Here is a 12,112-nt window from a genome sequence, read left to right as displayed (position 1 = left end):
TACTGAAAAACCGAAACATCCCGATTATGCAATGAAGAGTCTTAGACAATCATCATTTTCAGAATAGTGTTCAGGTGTAATGGATTCAGCACAATTATCCGAAGCGGGATTCTTTTATACAGGTTATGAAGAGTCTTTTTTTTATTTTCATTTATACCGTATAAAAATTTCTTTAAGGCTAGCTTAAGTTTCAAAAAACGCTGGTACAATCAATATAAGGTAGGTCGATGTGATACAATGTTAGCGTTAGTCATATATTGTAAGCGTTAGTCAAATTAATATACAAAATTATTTTATTTTACTTTTTTTCCAATACATTTGTATATATTTTGATTAGCAAAAAAGTCTCTTGTTTTTTGTTGACATATATACATTTATTTTATCTATACAAGGATTAAAGACTGTGTAAGGTGCTTTTTCTGTGGTGGTGGTATGAAGAACTGGGAAAGAGGTGATAATGCATGGATAGAGCATGCCAGATGGTTTCCAGATTGTGCATATGTAAAATTATTCAAGGGAGAAGACTTTGTAAATATGTGTAGAATGGCAAACATCGACGCTGTTTCAAATGAACAAGAGCTGCAAAATCAGGTAAAGGACTTCTTTCAAAATCTTTAACCTTAAGCCTGCTTGCGGCAATTGGTTTTTGCCTTTCCGGCCTGTGCAGATGAAATCAGCCTGCACATCTGCGAGGGCTGATCATGGTCCGCACTGTTCATTTAGGATCTGTCATTCAGTAAATTCTCTGTGAGCATCCCTTTGAATTATAAATTGTATTGCCAAAATTGAATAATGACTAGTCCATTTCAGAAATTGAGAAGGTTTCAGGTTAAAGTAGACAAAATCTCATTAAGCATAGTATATATAACATGATGTGTGTTTAAGCTTTATAGCGTGCATTGAGTATGTTGTCTTTAAAAGATCATTTCGATATGTAACAGGACAAATAGTGATATATATTATTTTAATGAATTAAGCGTGTTGCACGTTTTATTATGTGTCACGATCAGACTAAATCAAACCGAGTCTGCAATATATTTGCTTGGTTTCATTGCTTTTACCCTACTAAATTTTATAATGAACTTGTCTTTCAATTTGGACAGTGCCATTAACTGTTAAAAACTTAAAAGGGGTTGATACAAATAAGATAATGACTGAATGGCGAATAGTGCAGGTCTTGATCAGACTACAATTATCAGCAAGCTGATCATGATCTTCATTTATCGCAAAGGTAGAACCAATCGTGTCCAGCAGGATAAAGGTTAAGAGATGTTTCTTATCGATCTTGTTAATTACCAAAATATAATTATACTAAATCAAAACCAGATACCGATTTGATTGATTAAAGAAATGAAACTATGAACAATATATACATCTCTTTTTATAACAGGAACTGTTATAATGGACTGAAGAAAACAGGGGACAAACTGTAGAAGATCAACTGATAGAAGATTTAAACAGCACAGCTGCCAAGCTTGTCATAATTATGGGGTACAGCCAGGAAAGTGTTGAAAGTGCTATAAATGGTGCCAGACAGAAATATGGTACGTAAAACATTAGAAATATTAGTCTAGTATATACTAAATCCCTTGCCATATACACTCTGTATAAATGACCCAATAATATTTCTGTTACAAATAGATAATCTCATTTCTAGTTACAAATCCTATGGTATTTATCAGATATAAAATGACGAAAGTATAAAAATTGATCAAATTCTTTTTAATACTGTAGAAACATATATGCTTTTCAATGATTTATCTTTATTGCAACCAAAGTTCAATTTGGGATATATATGTATATTTAATCATTCTGCAACGTTCAAACCTATATGTAGATCGAAATAGTGAATAGCTTTATCAGCCAGTTTCCTTTTTCTTGCCAAATACAATATTCGCTATCACTGAGTCTTCTATAATGTCGCACATATATCCACAAATTTAATCGGCCCTCTATTGAAAATCGTATCTGTTTCAGTACTCTTATGATTATTTGTTATTGAATATGTTCCAAGCATTTTCATGCCCGGGGACTTTTGTTACTTTATTCATGAAAGTTTAACTAATTTACACTTCATTAAAGGTACCTCCAAGTTAAGAGCTCAATACATCCTAGAATTCCTGCTCGATAGTAACAATACAGTCACCAAGTTCCCTACCGGAAGTCAATGCAGCAGCGTCCTCTGGAAATACGACATCATCACATACATCTACCTCAACTATCTCATCAGAGCAACCATCAAATTCACCTGCTTTACAAAGACTTCGAGAGGATATCTTAAAAGAAAATGAAAACGAAGAAGGTAAGATATTACTGGTACTTTTATGATTAACCAAATATTTCACAAACAATAAAATGGTTCCTTCGAACGACAAGAAAGCTATTTGGGCTGTCTCGATGTGTAAAGCTTCGAATTTAAAGTCTACCTATTTTTAACTAATATTGATATAACTCTGAGGAAAGAAAGCCTTATTTTATTTCAGTATAATTCTAATTCAGAAAATTCGCTCTAAACATTAGGATGCAAATTGTTTAAAAAGGATGTGTCTCTTTTCCATAGAAACACGACAGTTACTAGACGAGAACCGTGCCTTGAAACAACAAATGACATGTAAAGCGTGCATGGACAAGGACACTTGTATTGTAGTATTGTATTCATGCCATGTGGGCACATGGTTGCCTGTGTGGAGTGTGCGCTTGCGCTAAGGAAGTGTGCAGTATGCAGGAACATTATTCAAGGAACTGTAAGAGCATATCCAGGCTGAACTTGTTTTAGTTTATTTCATCACGATTTTTGCAAGAAAATCTACCTCGGGAATATTGCGTTATTCTAAGTTGGCGTCAACCCTTTTATGAAGTGATTTTGACAATTAGTAATAGTAGTAGTTTTATTTTACACAAGTTTATTTAACATAGCAATTCAAAACAAGTGATATATAATATTGACGAATCATCAGACAAGAAAAACGACACGACATAGATAAATTACATAAAATTAAGCCAAGTAATGTTCACAAATACCAGGAATAACACGAAAAAGAGGAAAGGATTCCACTTTTATTCCCATTTTGGTCCCTCATACTGGATGTATGACACAGAAAGTCATGTTATAAATAAATATTCAGTATGAGTATTGCGCAACGTTACATAATTCAGAAATGTATTTGAGATCACATATATATAACAATCAAAGTAAGTATCATATTATTAAAACAAGGAGTGGTTCATTACAGAATTTGTCAGCAAAACTAAAATCTATTATATCATAATTATTATAGTTGAGGTATTGATATTGTAACAATGAAGGCATTGATATCATTAATATTAAATCAGTACTGCAGTATAGTAAACAAAGAAGGATAAATTACTTTGTGAAAAACAACTTTAAACTAAGAGGTCTCATATAAATACATGTTAAGAGATTCAGATTTTTATTGATAGTGACTAGAATGAAATAAACTGGCCATAAAATGGGCTATGGTTGCATGTTTGAATGTGTGGAAAGATTCAATACACCTAAGATGTTGAGGGAGACTGTTCAACAAAACAACACCATTAAAAGTAAAAGATTTTCTATCAAAGCTTCCTACCTTTGGTAAAACAAATTGCCCTGTATAACTAAAAGTATAGCTAGTATCAACTGAATCGGAAGAAGGAAGTGAAGACACTCCTGATCTGGTACAACGGTCATGGACATGGGTAAGGGGTACAAAATACTCCTTAAGGCATTCTGGTGCTGTGTCTGATTGTATTCTTTGACATAACAGAGATTTATCTGATCTACTCTCTTTGAGACAGGTAACCAGTTAAGAGTCTTGAATTGATCTAACCTAACATGAGGCCTACCATCTATATTCAAGACAAATTGAACCAATTAATCATCGGTAGTCTGAAGCCTATTTTTCCAATACTGGGCGAAACTAGGGTACCAGAAAAAACAAATGGGGTTAAAGTAAGATTGTACTAAGGACATGACCAATAGTTTCCTAGTGTGAAGATCCAAGAACTGACTTTTTCTTGAAAGAATTTCTACCGGGCATTTGACTTTGTAACCATGGGTCACCAGATTGAACATGTGTAGTATCAGCCCATTGAAACATGCATTTTATATCATTCATAATATACTCATCACAACAATAATTACAAATATATATACAAGTATTCTTATTTTAACATTGATGAATATATGTCACTGCATTTAAGGAACATCAGCAAAAAGTTAATTATTTTTACAAAGATTTACTTAGCTGTTTCATATCAAATTGTTTGCCAAGCGGTGTCGAATATTAGGTATGTAATTTATTTGTCGAAATAATAATGCTAGTCATAGTTGTTTCTTTTATAACTTTTTAGCTCTTCAAATACATATTGAACGCGTTTCACGTACAATTGTATTTTAGCAACATGTTGAACTGTATTCATTGTCATTATGTGTGTGATAGATGAACTTGACTGTTTTTTTTATAGTTAGAGTGCTTAGAGCTCAAAATTGGCGGAATCGTTCAGATAATTCTACAAGCAAATTGCTTTGCATGATTATAGTTTGACACATTGCCTTTAATATTTGATCGAGACCCCAACCTCAAAATCAATATGGCGGCCAAAATTGAAGATGGCCGCCGCATGGCTAACAAGCTTTGTGACAATTGCACAAATTTTATAAAAATGTGTGTTAGAACATGGAAAATAAGGTTACTTCTTTTTTTTGCATTGATTAATATTGCAAAAGTGTTCGACTACATACCCAAATAAGGCTTTTGCTGGAAATATCAATTTTAATATAAAATATGCACATTTATAATGGTAAACTGGATGGAAAATTGTCATTTTTTTATCAACACATTGCAGTTTCATTTTCCTAGATAAATTTAGCAACAAAGTATTACTAAAATTGTTTTATAGTCTTATTTGATTTATGTTTTATTGGTTTTACCTGTAAATGAAATAAATGCAAGGATAGGTGGGTGGGGTAAATTGACCATCTGCAAATTCACTTAACATGTACATTACTTGTATATCATTTTAAACATAATTCGAATAAATTGTGATTAAGTGAACTGCATTATACGACAATATTTCGTAAAGTAAAAATCAATATATAGCATACTTTACTCAAGTTACGTTACCTTTTCATTAAACGTGTTTATTATTTCAAATTACTCAGAAGGATTTTAAATTTAGGCAGATTTTAAATACAAATCGCTATGAATTTTGCTGCAAAACATGAACAAAACAATTAGTAGCATAATTATTGTTTGTTATTGGTTTCGTTCCAGGGTAGACTCTATACGGAAGTATTTTACATATTTTACGTTACTATTTCACTACACTTATTATACTGTATCATTATATTTAATAAGATATTTCAAAAATAAGTTACTGTGCATTTAGTTAATACTGTAAGTCTGAAATATACAAACATACTTGTCATGTATTGCTGTTTGTTTTATCTAACAACTCTTTTAAATACGTTACCAGTATATCTGGTTTTATTTTGAAAAATATGTAGGAAAAATATTGAATTACCGATATCGATATACTGAGAATGACTAAAAAGTAAGACTTTTCTAATCGTCATATAATTATGTACAAGTGGTGATCCGAAATTGCATGGCCTTTTTTCATAAATTTCATTTAGAAATATACCCTACTGAAAATTGTATAGTACAAAAAGACAAAAAGAGGTGCAGTTCCACTGGAATTCAAATGCGCATGTATACTAAGTATATGCTAGGGCACGTTTGTGTAAGTTATGTCAATATGTAATAATTACAGAATTTCCACATTATACGCTTATCACCTGTGTTTCCAAACCTCACCATTTTCTAATTTAAATAGCGCTGTCAATATTAGGTGCACAAGTTTTATTTTAATTTTGAAAATAAATTAAATAACCGTTTCGTTTTGGAGTTATGGTGAAAGTCTACGTAATTCTGGATCAACCCTCGTTTTGTCAAAATATCAGTCAAAGACCCACTGCTATCATTAGTCAAGTCATATATCAGAAATGAATGTAGCCATTCATGCAGTTAATAAAACGTATTATGTAAAGAATCATATATGTCATGATCTGAATGGGAACAAAACAGATTCTAAAATAGCAAAGCCCGTTTGTATGCTAACTATCTATTGTATTCGTTTAGAACACTCAGTTATAACAGTTACTGGGATTCCAAGAAATCTTACAAAAACTTAGCATAATGATACAGTGCTGTGCTTCAAGGTCAGTGTCATAGGTGAGGACACTAACCATAATAACCCTAATACACTGGCAATAGCACTCTTGGAAGCTTACTACTGAATAATTATCTTGTTAGATTAAATGTCATCAAATTCCATCAAGCTTTCAAGAAGTAACAGAAAACATGATGTCAGTATTATACATATTGCCTGATAAAATATAATGCAGAAGAATATAATTATTTTGAAATATCTAATAAAGTCTATAAGAGTAACTCAGGCCCCACTCCACTCAAGTTCCTGACAAATTACCTATACTCATCAGTGTTGCACCAAACTATTTTGGCAAAGAAATAATATTTTCTCAACATTTAGACCCCTCACACCCCAATCCCCCCAAAAACCAAACGCTTCAGAGACCAACATTTCATATCAATATTTCAAAATTTTCCAGGAGTAGAGCCCCTTACCCCTTTACCTGATAGGCAGTACGTCAAATTTTAGACCAATCAGTGCAATAGAGACTATCATTTCATACCTGGTTTTCAAACATTACCTGAGAGAAGGGGCCCTGACCCTGCTAAAATGATGTAACTCCCTCTAGTACCTCAAAATTTAGACCAGGAAATGCTCAAGAGGTCACCATTCCATACATGCCTATCAAAATATTCTTGGGGAGATACCTCTGAGGGCTCCAATTTCGTACCTCCCTAATCTTGGCGCTTTGCATCTTGCCGATGATGACTTCGCATTAAACTGGTGTCTCCCAATCAAATATTTCTGGACGCGGGCTTGTAAACTATGCAAGTTTAGACCGCAACCAAGCAAATAAAATCAGACTTTAATGAACCCAGACTTTTCATGAGAGGTAATGAAATGCGCAGCACTCTAGCAATGGCTTTAGCGGAAATCAATTATACATATAAAATTAATAGACGTCTTGATCCCAAAGGACAAGAAGGTATAACAACACCGATTGAAAGTGCTAGAAGATTTTTGCATCCGGCATCCAACATACGGCACTTTAAGACTGTTGTTTTGATAGTAAATAAACTCTAAAAGAGGAAGAGCCAGAAAATATAACAACACTGCACGAGTATGCATTCAATACTGACATGACTGACATTATGATAGTTGGTTTAAGAAATTTGGTCAACATATCAACATTATTTCGTAAATTAAAGGTTCATTACTAAGGGAAAGTGAGTTGGCAATTTTTTTCATAGCCAGTGCATAGACTTCTGCAAGACACTAAATAATGAAGATTGGCAGGTCAAAATTTACAGAAGGTCTTTGGAACTCAAAGAAATGTATGTGTATTATGTTGAAATTTCAATGAATCGACAGAATGAGCCCCCAGGTCTTTTTAACTTTCTTCATACTTCATAGAAAAAATATTGTACATATACTGCGATTTATTGCGAATTTCTACATACCAACTTTCATTTTCCAATAAAATGAAATAGTTTCTGTGCTTTTTAAAAGAAATTAAAATGTTCACTTTCCCAAGTATTGGACCTTTAATCTTGAACCAGTTGAACAATATTATTTCCACATGTAAAATTGGGAGAATATACAACTGGTCATCTTGAATTTAAAGAGTTATTGCCAATATCTTGTTGATAAAAATCGTATTTAATTGGCATTGTGATGCACATTTCGTAATGAAGGAATTTATACCATATCACATTAACTGAAAATCGAAAACACAACCCGCTTTGTTCTTTGTGTAAATGGACATTTTTCTTTCCGTCTCTTTTTCTTTACCAATTGCTATTGGTCACTTTTCAATAAGCTAATTGCCTATTATGCTTCACTGTGTTTCGTCGCCAGCTTTAAATTCATAGTGAAAGGAGAAGCAGGATGCCAAGCACTGTTTGATTTCGAGATAGTTTTCACAGTAAAATGTAATATTATACCGCCTCGTCAAGGCAAGCTGGCATAATATATCAACGAAGCAAATGGATGTTCAGTAAGTAAAAAATCTGACTAGGAATCTTGGCAGCCATTTTGAATTTGGAAAACTGTCAGTCGAGCTACATCTAGTGTTAAAGTGATATAAGAGCACTATATTTCTAGTTTATGAACTTTATTCAATAAGATTTTCAACAAAAGATGCATGAACAAACTATCTTACATATTTTGAAAATCTCGATTTTTGGCCAAATTATATCGGCCATCAGGAATTGTGTCGGCCATTTTGAATATAGGTTTTCAAAGTCTTATTTTTTTCGAAAATAAGATTTACATATTTCATTATCAAAACCCATTTTGCCTACTTCCAACAAAAAATATTACTTAAATAATTATTTTAATGAAGTCTTAGAAATTGGCGGCCATCTTGGCGGCCATTTTGAATTTTAGACGCCATGTTGATTTTGACGCTTGGGTCTCGATCAAAAGTTTAGCGTATGGTTACAAACAATAAACATGCAAAGTGATTTGCTTGTAGAATTATCTGAACGATTTTCTGTATTATCACTCCAACTATTAATTAATAACGTAATGTTAAATCTTTGTACTTGGGATGCCACTGGATTTTTGTCTAGTTGTTCGTATTTATGTGAACTATTACACAAAAAATATAGATATACTAGTTTGTGGGATTTCGAAGCATTCTTTTTTTAAAGAATGTGGCCTACATTTTTTTAAGTTGCCTTGATAATCTTTATAATTCATATACAGTATCCCATCGTGACCTTTCAGTATTTGGCCGGAAAAGTGTATGTTAAAAGTGGGGCATGTCTGCTATTGAACAAAAGGTTAAGTATAAAAGTTTCACGGTTACCGTTAAATAACGAAAATCGTCTCATAGGTATAGGGATTGTGTTTCAAGTATATTTACCTTGCTCTAAGCATAGTATCAATCTACACAGAGAATATATTGACAAAATTGATAAAATTTTCTCCATATTCATTCAGAAAGAAACTTTAATCTTAATGGGCGACTTTAATTCGGATGTTTAAGCCTCAGCCAGTTGTTCAAGGTTTTTTATTTTGCTATTTGCTAAACCGTCTCTGTTTACAGCTTAAATATATGTAAAGTGGCAAAATATACGAAGCTAATTATGATGGTGCAACCGAAACACTGATCGTTCGTATACTTTTCCTGTGAGAAAATAGATCTGTTCACTCGGTGTAAAATACTAAATGATAATGCTCTAAATGTTTTTAGCCACAGAGCCATAATATGTTGTTTCAATACATATACATACAACAGTTCTCCACAGTCAAGTCCTATACATAAAATAAATTGGAAGAAAGGTATCTTCATCTCAAAAGGAAAGATACAGAGAATACTTGAACAGAGTTACCACTCTAAATTCTCTGCTAGATCACAAAATTCTTTCAAAAGAAAAAAAAAATGATTTCTGTAACAAGTTATTACACAATCCATCTCTGAAGCAATTAACGATATTTTTATCTGCATTTAAATTTAAGAACTTATTAAAGCCGTATTTGGATCCGGAACTCAAAGAGGCTTATTAAGTGCGTAAAGCAAGAGAATGGTGTTGGTTACAATTTGGGGCATTTTGATTTTGTCAAGAGTTCTTAGAATTTAAAAGAGCAAAATCAAAAGGCTCTTGGTATTTACACCTCAAAAACCCATGCAGAAATTGATAAGTATGCAGAAGTTGACAGAGCCTACCTTTGGAAATTAGTAAATGAATAAAGAAAGATGTCACATACAGCATTTGGAAGTGAACTGATCTTTGATAATGTTGTATCCAGAGACCTTAAGAAGTTAAATGAACGTTTGGGCAATTATTTTGAAACTTTGTGCAAACCATCAGAATGTGATAATTTTATCTAAACTTATCATGACTCAGTTATGAACCGAATAAAGCTTGCTTGCATAATAAGTGCTTTTAGGCGCTATGCTGATATCGTATCTAATGTCTAGCTGATGTCGGAGAAATTAGATTTTAAACTGAAATTCAAATATGTTTTTATATATAACACATTATAAATTATACCCCAAAAAATAAAAATGGTAGAATGACACCATACCTAATATACCTTATGAACAGATTTTATATGCAGAAATGCTAACGAAACAGTTGAAATGTATATCATACAATGGACTAAAATGAAATCACTGGAGAATTGATTAATAGTTTAACACGATATAAAAGGCTAGCTGGCTTACGCTGGCTCACGAAAGGTCAGCGGGTTTTGATTCAGGTGCCCGCTCGAGCACAATCCTTCTGAACATAAGGCAAAGATGCGTACCTTGGGTCTTCTTCCACTATAAAAAGCTGAAACGTCACTTTATGGCCTATAAGTGTGTCGATATAAGATTAAATCCGACAAAAACAGTGTTGGTTAGATATCAGATATCTATATTTTCCCGGTGAAATATCAAAACATTCGCGGGTATGCACACATCAGTGCACCTGTAAATTATTTCTTTTCAGTGTCTGCCTAAGACACATGATCAGCACAATCATCAATTCTATTTTGATACTTCAAATACTATATCAATACTTCGAAAATTGTACACGGTTGTCTAAGTCTGTTTATGAATTAACTATGTGAAAGTTGTATTCAAATGACATTGCTGCTCGTATTTTAAAACAATACCTCAAAAACAGTCATCATGTGTAAAAGTTATCAAACGTAAACAAAGCCTAGATTAGTAAATACAAGTTTAAGGGTGAACATGTTTCTTATTTTCATGTTATACTGAGTTTATTCAGTTTTTTTAACTATTTAATTCACTCGTTCACTGGTTTAATATATTCAGTTAACAACGAATTCGATTAATGTATCTCGTATAGAGAAATAATACAGAATTCCGACAGAATCTTCGTCTTTTAGCAAGCTTATGTATAAATAAGGTGTTTTGATATCTGGGCGAAAGCTGGTTAGAAATTTTTTTAACCTACTTATTGGCAAACACACCCGCTTAGCTTAGTAGGGAGAACGTTGGTCTGAGGATCGCGGGGTCGCGTGTTCGATATCGGGCGTGGCTTGTGTTATCCGTGGCAATTTGAAAAAAGACATTGTGTCTGACGTCATTCGTACTCCTCCTCTGATTATTCATCTGGGGATGTTGGCAGTTACTTGCAGAGAACAGGTTTGCACTGGTACAGACGGCCTTATACCCCCAAAAAACCAAACAAACAAACATATTTACTGGCAAATAAATACAAATAATATTTACCATGAAATTGCTGTTGTCAAAAGAAATTATGTCAACAGAGATAAGCTGAATGTGAATTACGTCACTTTATTACTTGATTATGGTCTTATCGTGACATCACCAACTTAATCTATGGAGTAAGAACCAGGAACCATGATCTTACTGAAATTTTGGAAAATCATGAAGAACGCACCATTAAGAAGTGGTTTGCCAATAAGTATAGGTAAACTGTTTTAATTATAAAAATGCCTTAAATACTTATTTGCAAATATGTGGGGGTGAAGAAATCTTACCTTCCTAATTAACCATGAAATTGTTGCTGTCAAACAAATGTGTGTCGTTCATAATATCTGTATGTCATTACATTCCTGTAAAGTACAACACAATAAATGAGTCTAATAAACAAATTGTTATTATCACTTGATTGTGGTTTTATCATGACCTGTCAGTTAAAAGTTAAGAATTAAGAACCGGATCATTACTGAATTTTTTGGGAATCATAAAGAATGCGCCATTAAGAAGCAGTTTTCCAATAATGGTATTTGCATAACTGACTTCTTTAATTTCACTGGTCGTGCATAAGTGTTGTTTTCTTACAACAACAACCACTCGTCTCTTTTTATCAAATTTATTAGGCACGACACAACAATATAAAGAGGCAACAAGAAATAAAAATAAATTCCTTGAATTAATAAAAATGTAAACTTTTGCTGCTTAAATGGCCGTTTTAACTTTAGTTGCATAATATCATATCTCGGAACATTATCTTGTTTTTTTTATCATCAG

General features: G+C 32.8%; 1 protein-coding gene and 1 long non-coding RNA gene across 2 annotated transcripts in view; both read left to right on the top strand.

The window, feature by feature from the left end:
- The window catches only part of LOC123556214 (baculoviral IAP repeat-containing protein 7-like), a 34,703-nt gene that overhangs the window by 10,796 nt on the left and 11,795 nt on the right, over positions 1-12,112 (top strand). The window lies entirely within an intron of this gene.
- LOC128556260 (uncharacterized) lies at positions 735-11,289 on the top strand. Its single transcript, XR_008370522.1, has 3 exons — positions 735-1,544; positions 2,083-2,302; positions 2,561-11,289. It is a non-coding gene; the product is annotated as an uncharacterized LOC128556260 (long non-coding RNA).

Source organism: Mercenaria mercenaria, chromosome 4, assembly GCF_021730395.1.
Source record: "Mercenaria mercenaria strain notata chromosome 4, MADL_Memer_1, whole genome shotgun sequence".
Lineage (NCBI taxonomy): Eukaryota > Metazoa > Mollusca > Bivalvia > Venerida > Veneridae > Mercenaria > Mercenaria mercenaria.
Note: the sequence above shows the minus strand (reverse complement) of the source record. Positions and strands in the feature narration are given on the sequence as shown.